At 34.7% G+C, this 22,268-nt stretch overlaps 1 long non-coding RNA gene and 1 pseudogene across 1 annotated transcript; both read left to right on the top strand.

Annotated features, from left to right (window-relative positions):
- The first annotated feature begins 838 nt into the window (after positions 1–838).
- On the top strand, positions 839–5,862 carry LOC121255274 (annotated as a pseudogene).
- Positions 5,863–11,265: 5,403 nt separating this feature from the next.
- LOC121256627 lies at positions 11,266–12,796 on the top strand. Its single transcript, XR_005939036.1, has 2 exons — positions 11,266–11,419; positions 12,548–12,796. It is a non-coding gene; the product is annotated as an uncharacterized LOC121256627 (long non-coding RNA).
- The last annotated feature ends 9,472 nt before the right edge of the window (positions 12,797–22,268 follow it).

The raw sequence follows: 22,268 nt of genomic DNA, 5'->3' as shown, positions 1-22,268 counted from the left end.
ATCAATATATGAATGAGCTTTAATTAATCGAGTCGAGCTAACGAGTCGACTCAGGCATAAACGAGCGGGCCTTAATGAGTCTTAACTAAGTTGAGTCGAGTTTTGTCGAGTATGTGTTATTTACTAATCAAACAGGTATCTACTTTTACAAATGAGCTTTTTTTTCACAAGTCTCATGCACCCATCACTCTCTCTCTCTCTCTCTCTCTCTCTCTACACAACTTGATATCTATGACACCTCTAACCCATTCATTCCCACCCACCAAAAAAATACAAGCTTTTCTAAAAGGCTTCTCAAGTATGTATCCTTACATTCTTGATTCGATCCAAAACTACAATCCTAGCATTCCACTCCCAAAAGGATGGTCTCTAGAGAAAACTCAAGTGACTCCATTATTGTTCGGAGATCTGCAAATTACAAACCTACCATTTGGCATTATGATTGTATCTGGTCACTGACAAGTGAATATGTGGTACAGCATACATTTCACTATTAATATTATTTATTTTTTATCTTAGTATTTTTTGCATCTATTTTTGTATTATCGATACTTGGCTTATGAGAAAATTGGATTCTCAGGGAGACTCATTCAACATAAAAATTGCTAACCTGAAGGGAGAAGTGACAACGATGTTTCACAAAGCATTGGAGCCTTTAAAGCAACTTGAGTTGATAGATATCTTGCAAAGACTTGGATTATCTTACCACTTTGAGGATGATGTAGGGAGGATACTAAGTAGTATATGCAATACTAATCGTGTTGATCCTGATGTGTAAGAAGAAGAGTCTATATGCCACAGTTCTTGAATTTAGACTGCTAAGACAAAACAGATATAAATGTTCCCCAAGGTAACAAATATAAGAGTTTTATTTTTATTTTTTCAGTTAGTTTTGAACACTAGTAACCCCTCTTTAAAGCTAACTATTAGCATGGCTTATTAATTGCAGAGATTTTCAATAGTTTCACGAATGAAAAGGAGAGTTTCAAGGAATGTCTTTGTAATGATACTGAGGGAATGTTGGCTTTGTATGAAGCCTCATTCCTTTTGCTAGAAGGTGAGAAAATCTTGGAAGAAGCAAGAGATTTTGCAACCAAACATCTCAAAGACTACGTGAAGCAAAGCAAAGATCAAAATCTTTGTGCAATGGTAAACCACGCCCTAGAGCTTCCACTGCATTGGAGGATGCTAAGGTTGGAAGTGAATTGGTTCATTGATGCATATAGGAGCAAGAAAGATGCGAACCATATCTTTCTTGACCTTGCAACATTGGATTTCAACGTGGCACAAGTAGTCCACCAAGAAGAACTAAAAGAAGTGTCAAAGTAAAATCATTTTTTATCCTTTTTTTTTTTACTTTTTATTCTCAACAAGGTTAACTACAAGGAGCTTTACTTGGTATACAATTCGAAAGGCAATAAAATGCATTGCTATAATTCTAAACTAGGGCTGAACAGGAACATTGGAACTGCTCGTCACCAATTGGCACCAGCCTTCAGGTTCCAAAATCGGTGGAGAATCGGTTGGCCAGTGGTCCAAATATCTAGAAACTGATGCCGATCGATTCGATTCCGATTTGAACAAGGTTCAAACCGGTGAACCAACGGATTAAATATATATTATTTTATTCCTAAATAAAACGACACGGTTTAACTTGAGTAAGTTAAACAGCATTGTTTTATAAGAGCGTTTTACCAAAAAAAATTAATGTAAATGAGGTTGTTTAGTTTAATACACCTAATGGCATCGTTTTGGGTTAAGGTTGCCCTAACTCCTGAGCCCCCCTCCCCCTCCATTTATCCAGTGCAGTTTCTCTCTTAGACTCTCTCGTCTCTCAGACAGTCAAACCTATTTCATCTCTCAATTCTCCCTCTCTCTCACATCTCTCTCGATTCTCTCTCTCATCTCTCAGTTCTCCCTCTCAGTGAGACTCAGATCGTAGGCCAAGTCGCCCCGACACCATCTCTCTCCCTCCAACAAGAAAAAGCCCTAAAGGCCCAAAACCAACCAAAAAACCGTTGAAATGACCAAAACCTGCCAAAACTGATCTGGCCGATTTTCTCCCCTCATTCAGTTGGGTCAGCCGGTTTTATATAAATAAAAAACGGTCATTTCACCTATTCTAGACTAATATATTCCTTTTTTGGTTCATATAAAGCTGGTGGAGGAGCACTTGTATTGTAGAAAAGATGAGCTTTGCAAGGGATAGGTTGATGGCCAATTTCCTATGGACAGTGGGAGTATCATTTCAGCCTGAGTTTGGATATAATAGGAAAATGTTAACAAAATTCGATGATAACCACAATAGATTATATGTATGACATACATGGCACTTTGGATGAACTTGAGCTCTTCACAAATGTCGTTGAGAGGTTTGTATTAATGGCAATGAACATCTAATGCTTGATATATCGCTAATCGTTTTCGTATAGACTTAAGGGTACTAAGCTTTTGTAGTTCCAGATGGGATGTCAATGCAATGGAACAACTCCTTTATTATATGCAATATGTTTCGTTAATCTCCACAACTTGGTTAATGAAATAGTTTTTCACACTCTCAAGGAAAAAGAACTCAACGTCATTCGATTCCTTCATAAAGTGGCAAGACCTTTGACTTGTAAATTCTTCATTATACTTACCTGACGTTTTTTTTTTCTAAGGATAATGTTATGTATTATATTTCCTCAGTGTATTACTCCACTATCATTGTTTCAGTGGGCAGATTTATGTAGATCTTATTTCTTGGAAGCAAAGTGGCACTACAACGGATATACACCAAGCCTTCAAGAATATATTGAAAATGCATGGATTTCAATATCAGGGCCAGTTATACTAGTGCATGCTATTTTTTTTCTTTTTTTTTTTTTTATCACAAATCCATTAACAAAGGAGGCATTGGATTGCCTTGAAGAGTATCCCAATATGATCCGTTGGTCATCAACGATTGTACGACTTGCAGGTGATCTCGGAACATATGTGGTAAGCAAAACCACATGCACTGTCAACCAGTTATGAATTTCATCAAGTTTTTTGCACTACACATTAACATATGATAATAGCCTAATATATTATTTCTGTGTATATATATGTTAGGAATTTGGACCTACCAAATTCACCCATAGGATCCACTTTTTGGTGAAATATGAAGAAAAACAGAGAAATAATAACAACACAAGAATTTACGTGGAAACTCTCAAAAACAGGAGAAAAACCACCTGGCCCAGAGAAGAAAATATACTATGTGAAAAATTATTACAATCACACAATTTTTCTCCTCACCCCAAATGACACCTACAAAGCTTTCCCACTAGTAAAACTTTAACTCTCACCTCTTTCCTTTTAACAAGAAAAGGCTAATATAGGACTTTTCTTAGAGTCACAAGTTACTAATTAAGCTTATGACTTGGTGTAATTAACTAAGAGGCTAAACCTCATTTTTATAGGCCATGGGGCCTCCTCCTTATTTTTCTTCCACCGATGTGGGACTCCAAATGAGCAAAAAACCTAACAATCTCCACCTTGCGACTTTGGCTGATCCCACAGCCACGCACTACCGCAATAAAGATCTTCATAGCTTCTGCTATAATGCTCCACCATAATAGCATACCCACTCAGAATAAACCAATTCCAAGTATTTCAATTTCGGCCCATGTCGAAAATAACCTTGCTAAAAAATTATAGTGCAACTTTCACGTTTGGCTTTCCTAGAAGTTCATCAGTCATCGACATAAATTTTCACTACACACCCTGCATTAATGCCAAACCAATGCCTGTGTGCAAACTTGTGGACCCGCTAACATTAACACATCCTCTATCATGGCAACTTTGGAAATTAGCGGCATGCCATGAGGATGTACATGTCTCTTTAACAGATATCGTCTTCCATGGAGAGAGACACAACATTAGTTTCATTACCAGTATCTCCATTTACTGACTTGGAGCCACTTGCAGAACCTGCTCCTGCTCTTGGACAATTTTTCTTGACGTGCCCAGATTGTCCACACCCCCAGCAGACTACTTTCATCTTCATGGAGTTCTTCCTCTTCCCATTACCAGCTACTACTAATGCTAAGTTTCCAGGTAAACCATTTCTTCTACCACCTAGTCTTTTCTCTTCAGAAAAGAGTTTACTGGTAACCTCTGAAAAAATTATTTTCTCATTCCCATGTATCAAAATAGGCTTCATATGCTCATAGGAAGATGGAAGAGACCAGATGAGCCTCAAGGCTTGATCCTTATCATCAATTTTAACTCCAATAGATTCTAGCTCAGAGACAATGCCATTGAGAACACTTAAATGATCTGAAATAGTCGTACCTTCACTCATCTGCAGTGTATGAAACTGCTCCTTCAGGTACACCCGATTTGAGACGCCTTTTGTCTGATGCAACTCTTCGAGCTTTTCCCAGAGTTCTTTTGCCGTAGATATTCCATGAATATTTGCAAGAACATTCTTGGCCAAGCACAGACGTATCGCACTTGCTACTCTCAAATCCAGATCCTCCCAATCTCCATCGCTCATTACAGATCTGTTCTTTGTTTCATCAGTCACGCTAGTATCACTGCTAACTTCAGGGATTGGTCTGCCCTTCAACGCCTTATGTAATCCTGATTGAATCAAAACATCCTTGACTTGAACTTGCCACAAGCCAAAATTGATTCTCCCATCAAATTTCTCCACCTCATATCTGATAGAATTTGAAGCCTTACTTCCTGACATTGTCTCGATGAATTTTACCGTAGAAATGAATGGTACTCACTAAGTAAGTTCCCAGGAAAGATTATTCTTTCCTAGACAGAACTTCAAGGTTCCCAGGAAAGATTGGAGGGTCACACTGGACCACTTAAATGCCAATCTCCTAGACAGAACCTCCTTAGACTGTACGTATCCACACTACCACACCAAAGCTCCACCCACCAAAAAGAACCTAGTGGCTCTGATACCACTTGTTAGGAATTTGGACCTACCAAATTCACCCCTAGGATCCACTTTTTGGTGAAATATGAAGAAAAACAGAGAAATAATAACAACACAAGAATTTACGTGGAAACTCCCAAAAAATGAGAAAAACCACCAGACCCAGAGAAGAAAATACACTATGTGAAAAATTATTACAATCACACAATTTTTCTCCTCACCCCAAATGACACCTACAAAGCTTTCTCAATAGTAAAACTTTAACTCTCACCTCTTTCCTTTTAACAAAAAAAGGCTAATAGATGACTTTTCTTAGAGTCACAAGTTACTAATTAAGCTTATGACTTGGTGTAATTAACTAAGAGGCTAAACCTCATTTTTATAGGCCATGGGGCCTCCTCCTTATTTTTCTCCCACCGATGTGGGACTCCAAATGAGTAAAAAACCCAACAATATATATATACATGTTTTGAAACTCAGGATGAGTTAGAGAGAGGTGATGTTCTAAAATCAATACAATGTTACATGAATGATGATGGTGTTAGTGAAAAAGATGCTCGTGAATTCATTAGTTCCTTGATTAGTACAATTTGGAAGAAGATCAATGAAGAACGTCTCTCTACAACTTCTCCCTTCTCTCAAATATTTACCAAAATCACAATGAACCTTTCAAGGATGGCGCAATGTATTTACCAATATGGAGATGGGCATGGCACGGAAGACCGTGAAACTATGGACCAAGTGTTAGCATTGCTTGTTCATCCCATTACCCTGCCCAAAGATCAGTATGCATGATGAGCAATTGACATATACATATGGATACATGATGGAAGTTTCCGCTTAATTAGAATTGTTAGTTTTACTACATTGCATAAAAGCTTTTTTTTTTTTTTTCCTTTTTTCAATTTCCGCCCTATGTGTGCCAAAGTTTACGTTAGTTGTGCAATAATACATTATGTACAAGCCAGACCTAGCTAATTAATTTGCTTGCTTAGTTTGTCCACTTCTTAATTTATTGAGGTTGCTACATCATACACGCATTGCGGTGGTTTTGATTCTGTAAGAGGTTTGTGTCAATTAATGGCAGCGGTACTTACACCTCCCATATATATTTTATATATGGCTTATCAATATTGGTGTAAACCTAAGTGTTATATACTTTGTGATTCCATTATGGATGCTGGAACAAGTCAATTATTATATGAATACTGCTATTTAAGACTTCTACGCACATCACACACTGTTTATGTGACATAATTTGATTTGAAAGATAAGTTTTAAAATTTTGAATCTTACAAATCAAATCTTAGCATTTAAGTGATCATGTACTGCATGGATGATATGGCACTCTACACATGACCGGTTTGATAATAGAATAATTCTTATTATATATACATATGTATATATATAACGTAGATATGTTTCAGCTTGCTTTCTTTTTAAGGGAATATATAATTGTTAGTTTTTCTTTTCTTTTCTTTTCTTTCTTTTTTTGTCAAAAAAGACGGTGCTATATATCCTACTTAATTAAGGAAATATTACTAAATAGCTACAAATTAAAAGTTTAATATTTAATTTGGAATGTGATTTATTACAAATATACTTTTATTAAGCTAGAATATATGGTAAGTACGACTGTTCGAGCATGGGGAGCCCTTTTAATTAGAATTTACGTGGTACTCTTTTTCTCTCGATCTCTCTCTAAGCTAGTAACGCCTAGTTCCTTGCAAAAAGTACACGCGCGTGATATGCAAGATAGAGTCATGATATTTATTCATTTTTCTTTTTTGGGCAAATATATATACACAAAAAGTATTTCTTTCGAATTAAATATTTGTGATGAAAATATTTTTTTGTGACAAAAATGCATCAATCAAAATGACATTTTTTTTTTTTTTTGAAGTACTTTCAGATTAAGAAGTCTGGCCTAGCTTTAGGGAGCCGCTAGCTTGAGGTTGGCCATGGGAGAAGTGGCAGCACCACGTCAGAGCTAGTTTTTATGTTACGGTTTGTAGAAGCTATCAAAGAATATTGGAAAATTTTGTTTGACTTTTGAACGTTTTAAAAATTCGTTCAAACAATACTTTTTGTGATGCTTTTTTCCGCCACAAGTGATTCTCACACGTTTTTTTCGTTATATGAAAATTGTAAAATACATTCGAATATATTGTGATTAAAGTTTAAACAAAATTTTGCTTGTTTTAAATAACGTTTCAACGTATTCTATACAACAACATACGTGTGGTTTGGTGGAAGTCGTGATACTGAAATGATGACCACACAGATCACGCACCCTAACAACAAGTACTCAAAGTGTGCGTAACATGCAGTAAGTGTGCAAATATAATTATCGCAACGAAAAATGAAAGAGGCGTTCATACTAAGTACAACCCATCAAAACTATTGCACAACACTTCTAGGTCTTTCACTTCACATTAGCATGACTAGTTCTTTCAGTAGCACATCACATTTAAAACCTCAAGGTAGACCATGCAGCTCGAATCTCCAGTAACCCACCAAAACTATTGCACAACACTTCTAGGTCCAAATGCTTTATTACCTCATAAATCTGGTTATGCTATCCACCGTTTTTGTCTAAGCTACAACTTCCAAGTCATTATTGCACACCCCAAATTGGCGATCTAACAACTATCTTCACGAAAAAAAAAATTAACGACGTCCATAATTCTTCCAACTGGACGTTCAATCTCCAAAGGAAAGTATAGTCTCAAAATTTAAATTCCTATGTGACTTCTAGTCACAACTGATTCCCGAAGATAATCACAACAATTATTGCCAACCATCACTTCACTGAGTATCACACTTCAACTGTACACTCTGATCAACTCACCAAAAGAAAACCTAAGGCTAAGATCTCTTGAATTTAATACTATCGTATCGAATCCACTTCAACACCTACCAAAACAACTTCTTCCAAGCCAAAATGAAACAAGGACATGTACTCTCCGAAATTCATATACACTCACAGCTATTACGCGTCAATCTAATGCATCCTTAGTCAAAACCAATACTCCACCAATGTACAAGTGATCAACTACCACCATAAGCATTCCAAATGACAGAAACAATAACAACATACCAAACGGTAAGAACTCAATGCGTACAAGAGTCTACCTAGAGCATCATTCCAACAATTCCTTAAAGTGATCCAAAAACTTAGCATCCCATACACTAAGTCAAGCCCATGCTACGAATCAGGTTGAGCAGTCAAGATAGGCGATGAGAAGTCAAACATAAGGAGGTGAAGGTCGAGATTTACTCAAGGTTTCCAAACGGCAAAGGAAAATCGATCCAAAGAATGATGTCACAATTTGTCACAAAAGATTTGTTTCGCCAAGTGACTAGGAAGGAATCTGATTTGCATTGGAATTGAGAAAGCTGCAACAAGGTAGTTGGGTACAAGATTGGTCCTTACGCCAAAAGCAAACTACATAAACATTATATAAACACACAAAGGAAAGAAAAATTCCAACAATTCACCAAATCAGATCCATAACACTTGTCAAAGCATCAAGTCACCAAAAGTTTCCTTTAAGTTGGACAAGGAGGTTGAATTAATAAGATGAGTAAGAAAGTGGAAAGACAAAAATAAAATATAGTGAGTCCAACTCTAAAAAGGTTTACAAAAGTAGTAGTTTTCTTTTCCCCAAAATAATTTCAAGGATTTAGAAACATTTAAAAGAAAAGGCCATAATTTAAAAATAAGCAAAGTCAGGACCATCTTGCAGGGAACTCATGGAATGATCTTTCCGAGGAGGTACTAAGTGTGAGTGCAAAGAGGCCTAAGCAATTGGGAAGAGCCAAGCCGATAACACATTGAGAACGAATTCCAAGGTTTACTTTGTTGACTCCTACACGCGTCAGTACATATTCTAGCTAACAACTTAACATTGGAGGTAAACCAAAACATTTCTTGATCCAAGACACTCAATTAGTCGAAAGTCCACACATCCCGCCTAAAGTAGGCATTGAGCTTTATAGCCCAATACATTCTCATCCGAAAATATAATTGCGCCTATATATCTATCCGGACGACAATTACTTAACTACTCAACACCCCAATTCTAACTAGTATCTATAATAGTAGTACCAAGCTCAATATCATTCGCAATTAAAGTCCACCCAAAAATAATTGAAGCTTGCCTCCATATAGCTAGTACACCCAATCGTATTCTCAAACTAACTTGATCACATTCTAAACCATCAAACAACTACGATATCCACCCTCGGACCTATATCCTCAAAATTGACAAGAATCATTTCTTAAATTTGCAACATCTATTATCCTTAAATTTGATAAAACTAGATTCTTAAAACCTGCCAACCCTATAACCTCATGCTAGTAATATGTAATACATGAGTCCTACTACATAGATCCTTACGTCATTTTATTAATTCTTTAAGTTAAATATTTTGAGATAAAGATTTTTATTACTTTTAATTATTTTATTTTAAGATGAGTATGCTTTATTTTTAAAATATGATTTATTAAAATAAATCAAGGGTATGATTTTTTTTAGACTTTGAAATATTTTCTCTTAAGTCCTTTAATTTTATTCATTTAAGAAATACCTCAATTATTCTCTACTATTGGATTGGTACGTGAAAAGTATCCTTGATGTGGATAGATCTCTACCATCCATCTCCCTAGCTTATGGGATAAACTTTGACTAAAGTAAAAAGTTCATCCCACCCTTTGAACCCGTAGGTTTCCAAGATAAGCAACAAAATCTTTTTTTTTTCTTTCCCTAGACTTGAGCCCGTAGGCTTCCTAAGCAAGCCACAAAATTCTTTTATTTTCCTTACACCCATCGGCTGAGGCAACAAAAGAGAGAAGAAAAAACAAAAACTAATCCTAAGGTATATCTACTCCTACCCGTCGACCCTCATCCAAGGAAAAGATTTCACTTCCTTTCCAAGCAAGCTAAAGCCAACGCCACCTTCATCCCTTTCCTTCCTCTTTCCTTTTCATTTTCAAGAAAGCAAGTTCCCCTCATCTCCTTCAAGCTTGTGACTCCATGGCAAGGGAAAAAGAAAAAATATATATATATTTTTCTTCATCCTCATCAAGCCGTGTGAGAACTCCCTCCATACTCAAATTCGATTTTGACTCAAACCTTGGAACTAAAACTTGTTTTATCTTCCAAATGGTGAAATATTGAAGGCAATAAATTTTTAATTTATTCCCTAGTATGATTTACATGTGGGGTTTCAAGTTTCACCATTTTCTTACCCATAATGTTTCAGTTTTTGGGTTAAAATAGTTCGATCATTTTGGCTCTTCATCCACACGGCTATACCACTATTTGGTCATCTATCTTGCTTCTTTAAAAGAGCTAAGAACCTAAGGTAAAAATTTTAATTTGACTCATATGATTTTAATGTGATTTTGGAGGCCAATTAAGTTGTTTTAACTTGTGTTTTGGTGTAGTTAAATTCCTATATTGCAAATAAATATGTATGCCCTATTTTTGGCCCAAACCGAATGGTATTATAGTTTTTTTGCTATGTACTTTTCTATATTTCGAAAATACTATGCTGTTATTAAACTTGGTTTAATCATAGGTGATGATTATATTGATTTTAAATTATATATATTGGTATCATGTGCCTTGTGTTGAGGTTTGGTTGGTAATCTATTTTTAGGATGCTAGAGGTTTGGTTCAATGGTTTTGCTTGGTTCTATAATTTTATATCTTGCTTTTTAAATGTATTAAGAGGGTAAAACATAAGTTTGAGTGTTTAAAGGTTTTAAAGTTGCTTAATGGGTAACTTTGTTATATTTTATGCTATGTTTAATTTTTAATGGGATATGCTAGTTAAACTAGAAAATATTTCTTATGTGAATAGGTTATAGCTTAGTTAGCTTAGATATAAGAGATTAATTGTGCATGATGTATTAGGATATGTACAGTTGTCCAAGTATTTCCTAAGTCCATGTCATGCCATGTCTTGATGTAAAAATAGCCCAATTGTGTTCCCTCATTTGGTTAAATTCTACTTAACCCAAGAGTCTAAAATTTTGATAACCTAACCTTTTTATAATGAGAGACCACAAATTGATTTAAATGGCATGTTTCCTAAGCTTGTTTAGCCTACTTGAGATGCCTAAATCTATTTTAAAGCCTTTGTTGAGAATTTCTAGATTTTTATCTCCTAATGCCCACAACTCAAGGTGAGCTTGAACTAAAGAGACCTTACTTGAAGCCTATGAATTCTTAACTACTTTTCATGTAAGCTTTTAAAATAGCCTTCCATGGACAGCTAGAATTTCTTAAAATTTAAGTTATTTCTCTTATAAATCGGAGTGAGGAATAATTATTTGGATTAATGCTAAGCATAGAAGAGACGTTATATTGTAGTATTGTGGCTTTCTCTTTTAAATGGAGGGCTAAAGAATATTGTATGAATATTAACACGCTTATGCTATTTATTGGAATAGGACCTATATTGGCGTTGGAAGTATCGAGGAACATAGAGGTAAGTAGCTATAACCATGCTCCTTACACAAAGCTCTCTTATGAAAGAATGTCTCTCTCTCTCTCTTTTCAAATGTTTTTCTAAAGAAAGAGTAAACATATATAGTATGTACAAGCCCTTTCTTGACAGCCCTTGTTAAGCACCATATCAATTATAATTGTATGTATGTGTATAAGGTAATGCATGAACGTAGGTTCTAAATCATGAGATTTCTATACATGCTCTCTCAATAAACTTATTGATTATTCCTATATGTATTATAGTATGAAAATGTATCTTGTTCATAAAAATGATGTGCATCGGAGTAAGAAAGATGATGAAAATATTTTGATTGTAAAGGAAAGGAAATGAATGTCTCATGTCTTATGCTTCAAGTGATGCTATAAATGAGTTTTAAAATGTCCCTATGAACCGATGCTTTAAATGAGGCGAAAAAAGTATTTTAAAATGTCCCTATGAACTCATGCTTTAAATGACGTGAAGAAAGTATTTTAAAATGTCCCTATGAACTAATGTTTTATGGATGCCTTGAAAGATGATGTTTAAACTCATGCTTTTAAATGGTGTTCTTCCACGAATGAACTGTTAAATAAAAAGGACTAAAAAGAAATGACTGACATCAAAGAAAGAAAGAAAAGACAGAATGAATGAACGTTTTATTGTATGAAAATACGTAACGGCCATATGAATGAAAATGGTACTAAAGGAATGGGCAGATTGTAATGCCGGGTAAGTAGTACTGGTAGTGAACCCAGTGCTGCCCATGACTAAAATGGATTCCCAACCTGTGGCCATGGGCAGAATCCAGGTCCAAAGGAAGATCGCTAACCCTAACACACGGGGCGTAATAGTGTGTACCGGCCAAAGAAAGTGAAACATGAAAGTGTAGTTATTTCTTAAAATATTTATGCATGAAAGCATAGTTATTGCTTATTTCTTAAATGTTTATGTATGAAAGTATGGCTTATTCTTTAAACTGTTATGCATGAAAGCATTCTCACGATTAGTAAATATTTATATACGCATGTTTTCAAAAGAAAAAGAATAGATGCCTAGTATGTTCACTGCATGGTGTACTACTTACTGAATATTCGAATCACTTTTGTTTTAAATGTTTTAAACATTCAGGTAATGACGAAAAGGCTAGGGAGCAAGGCACTACTGCAGAGGGACAGGCAGATGCTTAGGATCTTTCCTAACTAGAACAGTTATGTTTATGGATGATGGGTTATGTTTATGTATAAACATTTTAAGTTGGGACGAACTCTGAGAGTCTCTTATGGATGAATGTTCGAATAGAATGTCTATCAGGTGTTTCCTTTATTATATTAGAAATTTAGAGTACACGCGTGTCATGTCCATGCCAATCGCATATTACTGGAAAAAGAAAAAGAAATAGAAAATGAAAAGTCAAGGATAGTGACAAATCTTGGTATCAAAGCAAAAGGTTATAAGGTCCTGTAGACTTTAGGAGCTGAAGTCCTCTCTCAGCTTAAATCTCATTAAAAATCAGTCATTCATGTGTACCATTCTAGGACTTTAATCATCTAAGGATCATTCTCCGAAGTCACCAAGATCGACGACCTTAGATCCAATAATAAAAACAATATTTGAACTACTAGACTACTACAACTAATAGCCATGAATCTGTTTGGACCGAACAGAGTTGCAAGTTTAGGAAGAAAATATTATGCATTTTTTATAGTTAATAATTTCTCTAAATATACTTAGATCATCTTTCTTACTCATAAAGATGAGGCACATAATGTCTTTACCAAATTATGCAAGAGAATTCAAGATAAAAATGGCTATACTATTTCAAGTATCTGAAGTGATAAGGAGAAAGAGTTTGTTAATAAATATATTGAAACTTTTTGTGATAAAAATGGTTTTGTACATAATTTCTCTACTCTTCGAACTACTCAACAAAATGGGATAATAGAGAGGAAGAATAGATCCCTTCAAAAGATGTCAAGAACAATGCTCAATGAGAACAACTTGCCTAGTTATTTTTAGGCTGAAGTAGTAAGTACTTCATGTTATGTTATAAATAGAGTTATGTTAAGATTTAAGTTAGATATTCTTTTTATTAAACGTGAAAAAGAAGATGCAAATGTATTTAGATGCAACATTGGTTATTTTCATGTATTTAGATGCAAATGTTCCATTTCGAATGACAGAGATAATTTAGGCAAGTTTGATGCAAAATCTGATGAAGCTATATTGCTCGGGATTCTACTAATAATAAAGCTTATAGAGTCTTTAATAAAAAGACTCAAATTGTACAAGAATTTATGCATGTAGTATTTGATGAAAATAGCCCTTTACTTTTGAAGAAATCTGTTGATGAAGAAACAGAACTTATAAATAACATGGAGAACCTCAAACTCAATATAGAGAACACAAGAGAGGAAGTCCAACATGAAGACGTCAGGAAAGATAAAGAAAACTTAATGCAAGATGCAACCACACAGTGAAAATTTGTGAAATATCATCTAGTAGAACAAATTCTAGGAGAACCATCACGAAGTGTAAGTACTCAATCATCACTTAGAAATACTTGTAATCACACCCTTTTTACTCAAATTGAACCCAAAAATAAATGAAGCACTTCTTGATGAATTTTAAATTCTAGCTATGCATGAAGAGCTAAATCAATTTGAAAGAAATAATGGTTGGACACTTATTCCTAGTCCCAATAATCATACTATTATTGGAGCAAAATGGGTTTTTAAAGACAAGAAAAATGAGTCTAGAGTCATCATTAGCTAGAAACAAGGCTTAACAACTAGCCCAAGGTTTCGATTAAGAAGAATGAATCGATTATGATGAGATATATGCACCGGTTGCAAGAATAGAAACTATTCGAATGCTACTTGCATATGTTTCTTATAAAAATTTCAAACTTTTTCAAATGGATATTAAAAGTACTTTCTTAAATGGACTTATAAATGAGGAGGTATATGTTGAGCAACCTTTAAGTTTTGAAAATCATATTTTTTCAAATCATGTTTCTAAACTCACAAAAGCACTATATAGGCTCAAAGAAGCTCCTTAAGCTTGGCATGAGAGACTCTTCTTGATTGCAAAAGGTTTTTCATGAGGAAAGATCGACACAACTGATCTTTTCATTAACGTGAAAAAGAAGATATTCTTTTTATTAAAATTTATGTAGATGATATAATATTTAATCCTACTAATGGAAAGATGTTGTTGTAACGCCCCATTCCCGGAAGTCCTGAGAGTTAGCTCTTAATACTAATATCAACTTCAATAACACAACTATAAGATCCAAAAAACTTCATAAAATGTTAATCCATTTACTCAAACCAAATATCTATGTTCCTTCATAAGTACAATACATAAATTCTTCATAAAAATAAATTGAAACTCTCCAAAAGACTCGAAAATATTTTTAACTCATCAAATCAAAATAACTGAAAATAACCAAATTATTAACTAAGACTCTCAAAACTCTCCATTATTATTACCCATGGTTGGGCCGTATCTGGTTGGGTCGTATCTACTATTGTAACCCGTGGTTGGGCCGTATCCACTATTATAACCCGTGGCAGGGCCGTAACTGAACAAAGCGGAAACAGAATCAAATTCAGAATCAAAGAGTCATACCAAAGGTTTTCAGAAATCACATCTTATCCAAACAGAGTTCTGAACAAAATCATATCATCTTCGTAATCAAAGCAAATCCAAAGCATATTTACATAATTATGCACAAATTTTCATATTTGCTCTTTTTGCATAGATCAGAAATATAATGTCAAAAATAAGCTCATATCTACACCAGTCATGATAGAAAATACTTTCTTCTTAAACAGAATCTCATGAGTAATGCAGAACAAATAACTGAGGTAGTTCAAATTTCTTTTCATAACCAAATATGTATATTTTCCAAAAAGTCAACCTCAGCTTATTTTATTTTATGTAAAATCTAGCATACCTAGACTTTTTAGTGAAATTTTCCTCAAAAATGTCGAATAATAATTAATCGTCACCTATAAAATAATCACGTAATTCTAGTAAATTTTCAATTAATCACATATTTCGATATTCAAGCCTAAGATGCTAAAATGGCCTATTTTATTTATTCCTCAAAACCTAAAATTCTCATAATTCCCAAAATACCATCATTTCCCAAAACCATCAATATCCACTTAATCGAATTCGTACTGAATAAGAATTTAATCGAGCAAGTATTAAGATAATTACATAACTCAATAAAAATTAATATTTAAAATATCTAAAATACCAACAACATTTTATGAATAAATAGAATACATTGGCTACTAAAATTTCCATAAAATAAGTTATGAAAAACTCATCTCTTAAGAAAAATAGGTTTTCTTAATTAACAATATTATGAGAATATAAATATAATATTTAATGAGACTTAAAACAAAACCCATTTAAACATAAACCCAAAAAAAAAAAAACTCTCACCCAAAAAAAACCCATTTAACCTAATATATATATATATATATATATATATTAGGTTAAAACTGGTAAGTACCCAAAATAGGTTAAAACTTTACATATATATATGTCTATACATATATATATATATATAAAGACACCTTATGATAATTAAAAAAAAAAAAAACTAGAGATGACATAAATAACAACATATGCATGATAGAAGTGCAGCGGCGGCAGGGACTCACCGAGAAGGTAACGTGCGACGGCGCAGGGTGCGATGGGAGGTGGTGAACTCGGCGGCTATGCACTGGACGAGAGAGAGAGAGAGAGAGAGAGAGAGAGAGAGAGAGAGAGACCAACGAATGAGGAAAAAAAATGAAAGAGATAGAGTAAGCCGAGAGAGAGTGACACGGAGGTGCTGTCGGTGGCTGACCAAGAGGGACGCGGCGGAAAGGAGTGGCATGGAGTTACCGTCAGAGTTCTCTGTGCTGGTGGTAACGACGTGGAGCCGATGGCACCGTGTGTGGTGGCTTTGAACGACAAGGGCACAGGCTGTGCGTTGCTATGTTTTCGGGGGCTAAAACACGGGAGTTTTCATTTCACTATGTAGGATGTTGTCCTCGACAATATGGTGATGGTGCAGTGGTGTACGGTGGAAGAGCTGGAGCTCCAGTGATGGTCAAGTGGAGGTGGCGCATGGCGAGGCGGAGCTGCGATCCGTGGAGATGCAGTGCATGCACGGGCTGCGTCGATTCTGCATGGGGCGGCGACTTGAGTTCTGGATGGTGTAGCGGCACTGCAATTCATTGATGTTGCTGGACATTTTCTAGGCGAGGACTAGAGGCTGTTGGTGAGTCGAAAAGGTCTGGTGGTGGTGGTTTGTTGGGCGGTTTCTACTGCAGCGTGGCTATCTTCTCGTTGCACTACGTACAGTGGGTGATATGTGCAGCAGCGCCACGAGATAGTGGTTCAGGTGACAGTGGGTGATCTTGGCTCATTTGTGACAGTGGTTCAGGTGCTGCACGGTTGCGCTACAGGGGAGGGCTCACGATGTGGAGGAGAAGTGGGCTACGGAGGGAAGAGGTTGGGCAGGGGGCGGTTTCTGAAATATAGTAGAGATATGTGTATTTATAGGTGATAAGAAAAAAAAACCTAGAGATGAGGGCAGAACAAATGTGCATGTGCATGGGGTGGAGACGTGCGTGCGGATGAAAAACAGAGTCGTACGTGCATGCATGGGCATAAAATAGACGTGAAACCGTGAAGAACGTGGAGTCTAGGAATATTGTTTCCATGAGCTTGGGCTCTTTAACCTAAAGTAATTTGGCCCGGATCTTGTATGGGATTAAAGCATAGGCTTTTTCTCCAAGTTTTGGATCTCGACTCATCCTAAAAAAAATTTACATAACTTGTCGGGCCAAAAACAAAATAAAATAAAACATGCTCGGTCCATAAAATATTAGCTGAAATTAACCTAATTAACAATCTCAATAAAACTCATAAATCGCCGAAATAAATATTTGGGAACCGAAACCTATTCTCAAAACTACTCGTTAAAATCCAAGTGAGCTTTTCATCCATAAAAAAAAAATTCGGACGCGAATTTTCCTGCTCGGCCCCGGTGTTACATATGTCAAATTTTTACTAAGAGTATGAAGGAAGAATTTGAGATGAGCATGATAGGAGACCTTAGCTTCTTTTTAAGATTGCAAATTAAGTAAGCAAAAAGTAGAACATTCATTAATCAGTCAAAGTATATAACAGAATTATTCAAAAGGTTTGGAATGGAATGTGCAAAGGAAATTAGAACACCAATGAGCCCATCCACCAAACTTGACGAAGATGAAAGCAGGAGGTCAATCTACTCAAAGGTATATCAATGTATGATTAGTAATATATTATATTTGACAACCAGTAGACCAGATATTATGTTCAATGTATGCTTATGTGCACGCTTTCAATCATCTCCAAAAGAATCTCATTTGACTGCAATTAAGCGTATTCTTTGATAAACTGTTGGTGCAATTAATTTAGGATTATGGTATCCTAAGCACAATTCTTTCGATCTAATCAACTACTTAGATGTAGATTATGCTCGTTACAAAGTTGATTGAAAAAATATTAGTGGAACATGCCATTTCTTAGGCCATGCATTTATTTCATGGTTTAGTAAAAAGCAAAATTATGTTGCACTATCTACTGCTGAGGCATAATATGTTGTCATGGGTAGTTATTGTGCTTAAGTTCTGTACATGAATCAGCAACTTGAGGATTTTAAACTTATGTATAATCACATTCCAATCAAATGTAATGATGCCAATGTTATAAATCTTTCAAAGAACCCGATACAACATTCTAGGACTAAACATATTGAGATTAGATATCATTTTCTATGAAATCATGTGCAAAAGGGTGACATTGTACTAGATTTCACAAGTACACACGACCCGTTAATAGATATTTTTACAAAACCTCTGCCAGAAGATAGATTATGCATGATTAGAAGAGAAATAGGAATGATGCATGCTATGGATATTTGTTAAATATTTTTATTTTATTTCAAATGACTTGCAAAAACTTGAGGCTCTTAACCTCATTTCTTCAGCACTCTTGCTTTTTATATATATCATCATGTTGTCCTTATCCAAAGGATTAAGCAATCGAAATGAAGAGCCAAACAAGGACTTCAAATCCTTATTCTGCTGTTTTAAGGCACTTATCTTTATGTTAGACTCATGAACAAGTCGTCAGAGTACAGGAATCTTCTCGTTAAGCTTTTCAACCTCACGTGCTCGAGACTACAATCCCAAAAAAATGAAATAATGGAGGATAAGTACCAAGTGCCAAGACTCACTAGTTCATAAATGGCTATTAACCAAATCTCTTTCATGTTGCACCATGTAACCTATAGTAGATGCTGAGAAAACTGGTGACTAAGGTGTAGAATACCTCATATATTGATCAAAATGATTGATGGAATAAGATTATTGAGCCTTTGCTAACAGATAAAATTTGCAGAGTAAGAATGCAGATTGATTACAGATATGCGAAGAAGATAAAATGCGAATTGAATAAGCTAAAGACTGCCTTTATAGAGATAAACATGAACACAAGACAAAACATCATATTTATTCATATCTTACTTGGTTAACATTACAAGATAAGCTGGACTAATTTCATCAAACTTTTACTAAGGCAGTTGGATTAAATACAGCTTGTCCCCCAAGCTTTTTCGATGTTCTCAAAAGTTACTTTCTCGTAAACGTTGAACCCTTGCCATTATCAGCTACTGCTAGTCTTGAATTTGAACTCTCTCTTTCTAGCTCATGTACTCGTGGTTGAGGGTCATGAGCATACCAGTTCTTCAACTTTTTCGACTCCTCGTTTTCCTATTTTAATCTCTTATTCATTATGTCTTTATTTGTAAGCTTTTGACGCAATTCAGAAATTTGATTGTTAAGTTGCTCAATCACACTCACTCTCACTCGTAATATCCGAGACATAGTTGTAACAGAGACACATATTGCACACTAAGAGTCCTTGATTTTGCGATGACCTCAAAATCAGTCCTTCAAGTCAAACGAATTTATGCTCCTATCACGGCGTTAATAGCCTCAATAGATAAAACATACGGTTGAGACGTGAATGGTTCATAATTCAAATTTGGAACATTAGTGAAAGAAAACTGCTTGGCCATAAAAACTATCATGGATAAATAGAAACTAGGTCAAGGAATGATTTGAGAAGTTTTTCTCTTGAGATTCTGATGGGTAAGGATGATCCTTTACACAGAAACTTAAAGGTTTCAAATCCTTACACAATCTCATTTGTCAAAAATATCACGCGGATTTGAAGTTCTTTCTACACTAACTCGATAGGGCTAGCCTTATAGCAATGCAGCACTTGTCTGGCCTAAGCAGCTCCAATTATTCAACTCTCCACAATTTCTATTAACAAACCGTCTCATTTATGCATTGGTTACTGTTGTCCATTTTAATGATTCAAAAAGGGAGAGAAGTTTAGAATAGAACATTAACATGTATTTTCCAATGCTTTATTTGATTTAATGTCCCTTGAATGGTTAAGTTTTATATATATATATATATATATATATATGCTTGGAATTATGTTTATCTATTACTTGAAAAACTAACGCACATTCTCAATGGGAGCTTAAGCGTTACTACAGATATCAAAGTTTTACTAAGTGTTTGTTATCATAAAAAATGAGAAGATTGTTGAACCTAAAGTTTCAAGCATCATATAATTATATATCTATATATGGATTTTGATGATAACAAACAACTTCAACATAAATGAGTCATAAGCTCAAGTTGTCCACATAATGAAGTCAAGCACATCAACGAATCAAGTATAACAAAAAAGGGAACAAACTTACAAATAATGTTGTTAGAGTAATTTTATATATCTTTTTTAAAATTCAAAAAGGGTTTAAGGCTCAAAAAGAATCTTTTCTCATAAAGCATCAAGTTACATTTTTCACATGTGCATGATATATTTGACAATTGAAAGTTTGAATTTTGAATTTTTGAAAGATGGTTGATTGTAATCTTTCACGTGTATGATATGATTCAAAATTTGAAAAGTGATTGATACTCATTTTACATGTGCAAAAGGTAGATTGTTTTTGTTTGAAAATTTTGAAACGTGATTGATACTCTTTTTGACATATGTAAAAAGTAGAAACTTTTGTTTGAAATTTTTGAAAAGTGATTGATGTTCTTTTTTACATATGCAAAAGGAATATGTTTTTGTTTGAAAAATAATGATACTCTTTTTTACATGTGTGGAAAGTAGAAGCTTTTGTTTGAGAAATTTGAAAAGTGAATGATATTGTCTTTAACAATTGCAAAAAGGAAAATCTTTTATTTGAAATCTTTGAAAAATGAGTGGTGCTCCTTTTGACATTTGAATCTTTTTAAATTTGAAATTGAAGTCTCATATATCTATAAATAGCTCATTTGATATCTTCAAAAACACACATCAACTACAAGATTTACTACATTCATTCTTCAAAAGTTTTCAATCTCTCTTTTCCAATCATTGAGCCTTAACATTTGTTCATTCTGATAGAGATATAGTTTGCGTTGTACTGTTTTCATTTCACTCATTGAGAAGTGTACTCTAATAACATACCCACTATCAGCTCTTGTATAAATAGTAAAGGGGTGTTTGTAACCCTTGTGAGTGTAATAAGTGTTCTACACGAGAAATAGTTGAATCATCACTCGTAAGGTGATTGTAAGTGTAGAATGTGTTCTATGCAAATTCTTTGAAGCGATATTGTTCAAAAGTGTAATTGGTTTTTAGCTACACTTGAATGTGGTTAAATAGTGAATTTGGGAATCATCAAGGGGTAGGTCAAGGCAAGGACATAGGCAATGGGGCTAAACCTCGTTAAAATATTGAGTTTGCATTTCTCTTACCCTTATTCTTTTTATTTACTATTGCTCAGTATTTTATTCACATTTTATATTGTGTCTTTGATTTATAATTTAGACCAACCTAATTCACCCCCCTCCCGAGTTAGTCATCTGGGCAACATTGTCAACGAAATGGCTTTTGACGCTCTCAAGTAGAAAGGATTCAATAACGCTCGATACCTTAAAAAAGTGGTAAGATCTTGATTTCTAAGTATTACATATACTTCCTCTAGTTCATTGCTCTACTATGAATATTTCTTTACATAGATTTATGAAAATCTTATTTTTTGGAGGCAAAGTGGCATTACAATGAATATACACCAAGCTTTCAATAATACATTGAAAATGCATGGGTTTCCATATCAGCACCAATTATACTAGTGGGGCATGCTTATTTTGCTGTCACAAATCCAATAACAAAGGAATCATGTGATTGCTTAGAAGTTAGAAGAGTATTCGAATATAATTCGTTGTTCATCAATGATTCTACAACTTGCAAATTCTCTAGAACATCTCCGGTGTACAAACCATATATACTATCTTAAGAATTTCATCATGAATTTTTTTACCACTTGACATTATAAACATATATAGATTAACCTCAATCTATATGTGTGTGTGTATGTATATGTGAGTGTACATGTTTGTGTTTCTTATCTCATCAGGATGAGCTAGAAAGAGGTGATGTTCCTAAATCAATCCAATGTTACATGAATGATATCACTGTTAGTGAAGATCAAGATGCTCAGGAGTACGTACATAGGTCTTTGATTTGAACAACTTGGAAGAAGTTTAAAAAACAGAACGCATTGTTACTTCACCCTTCTCAAAAATGTAAATTGAGATCACAATGAACCTTGCAAAGATGGCCCAATGCATGTACCAAATAAGGAGATGGCCATGGCAGTGCGGAATGTGAAACCAAGGATCGCGTGTTAGCATTGCTTTCATCCCATTTCCCAGCCTAAAAA

The sequence above is a fragment of the Juglans microcarpa x Juglans regia genome, chromosome 3D, assembly GCF_004785595.1.
Source record: "Juglans microcarpa x Juglans regia isolate MS1-56 chromosome 3D, Jm3101_v1.0, whole genome shotgun sequence".
NCBI classification, from domain to species: domain Eukaryota; kingdom Viridiplantae; phylum Streptophyta; class Magnoliopsida; order Fagales; family Juglandaceae; genus Juglans; species Juglans microcarpa x Juglans regia.
This window is presented reverse-complemented; position numbering and strand designations above follow the sequence as displayed.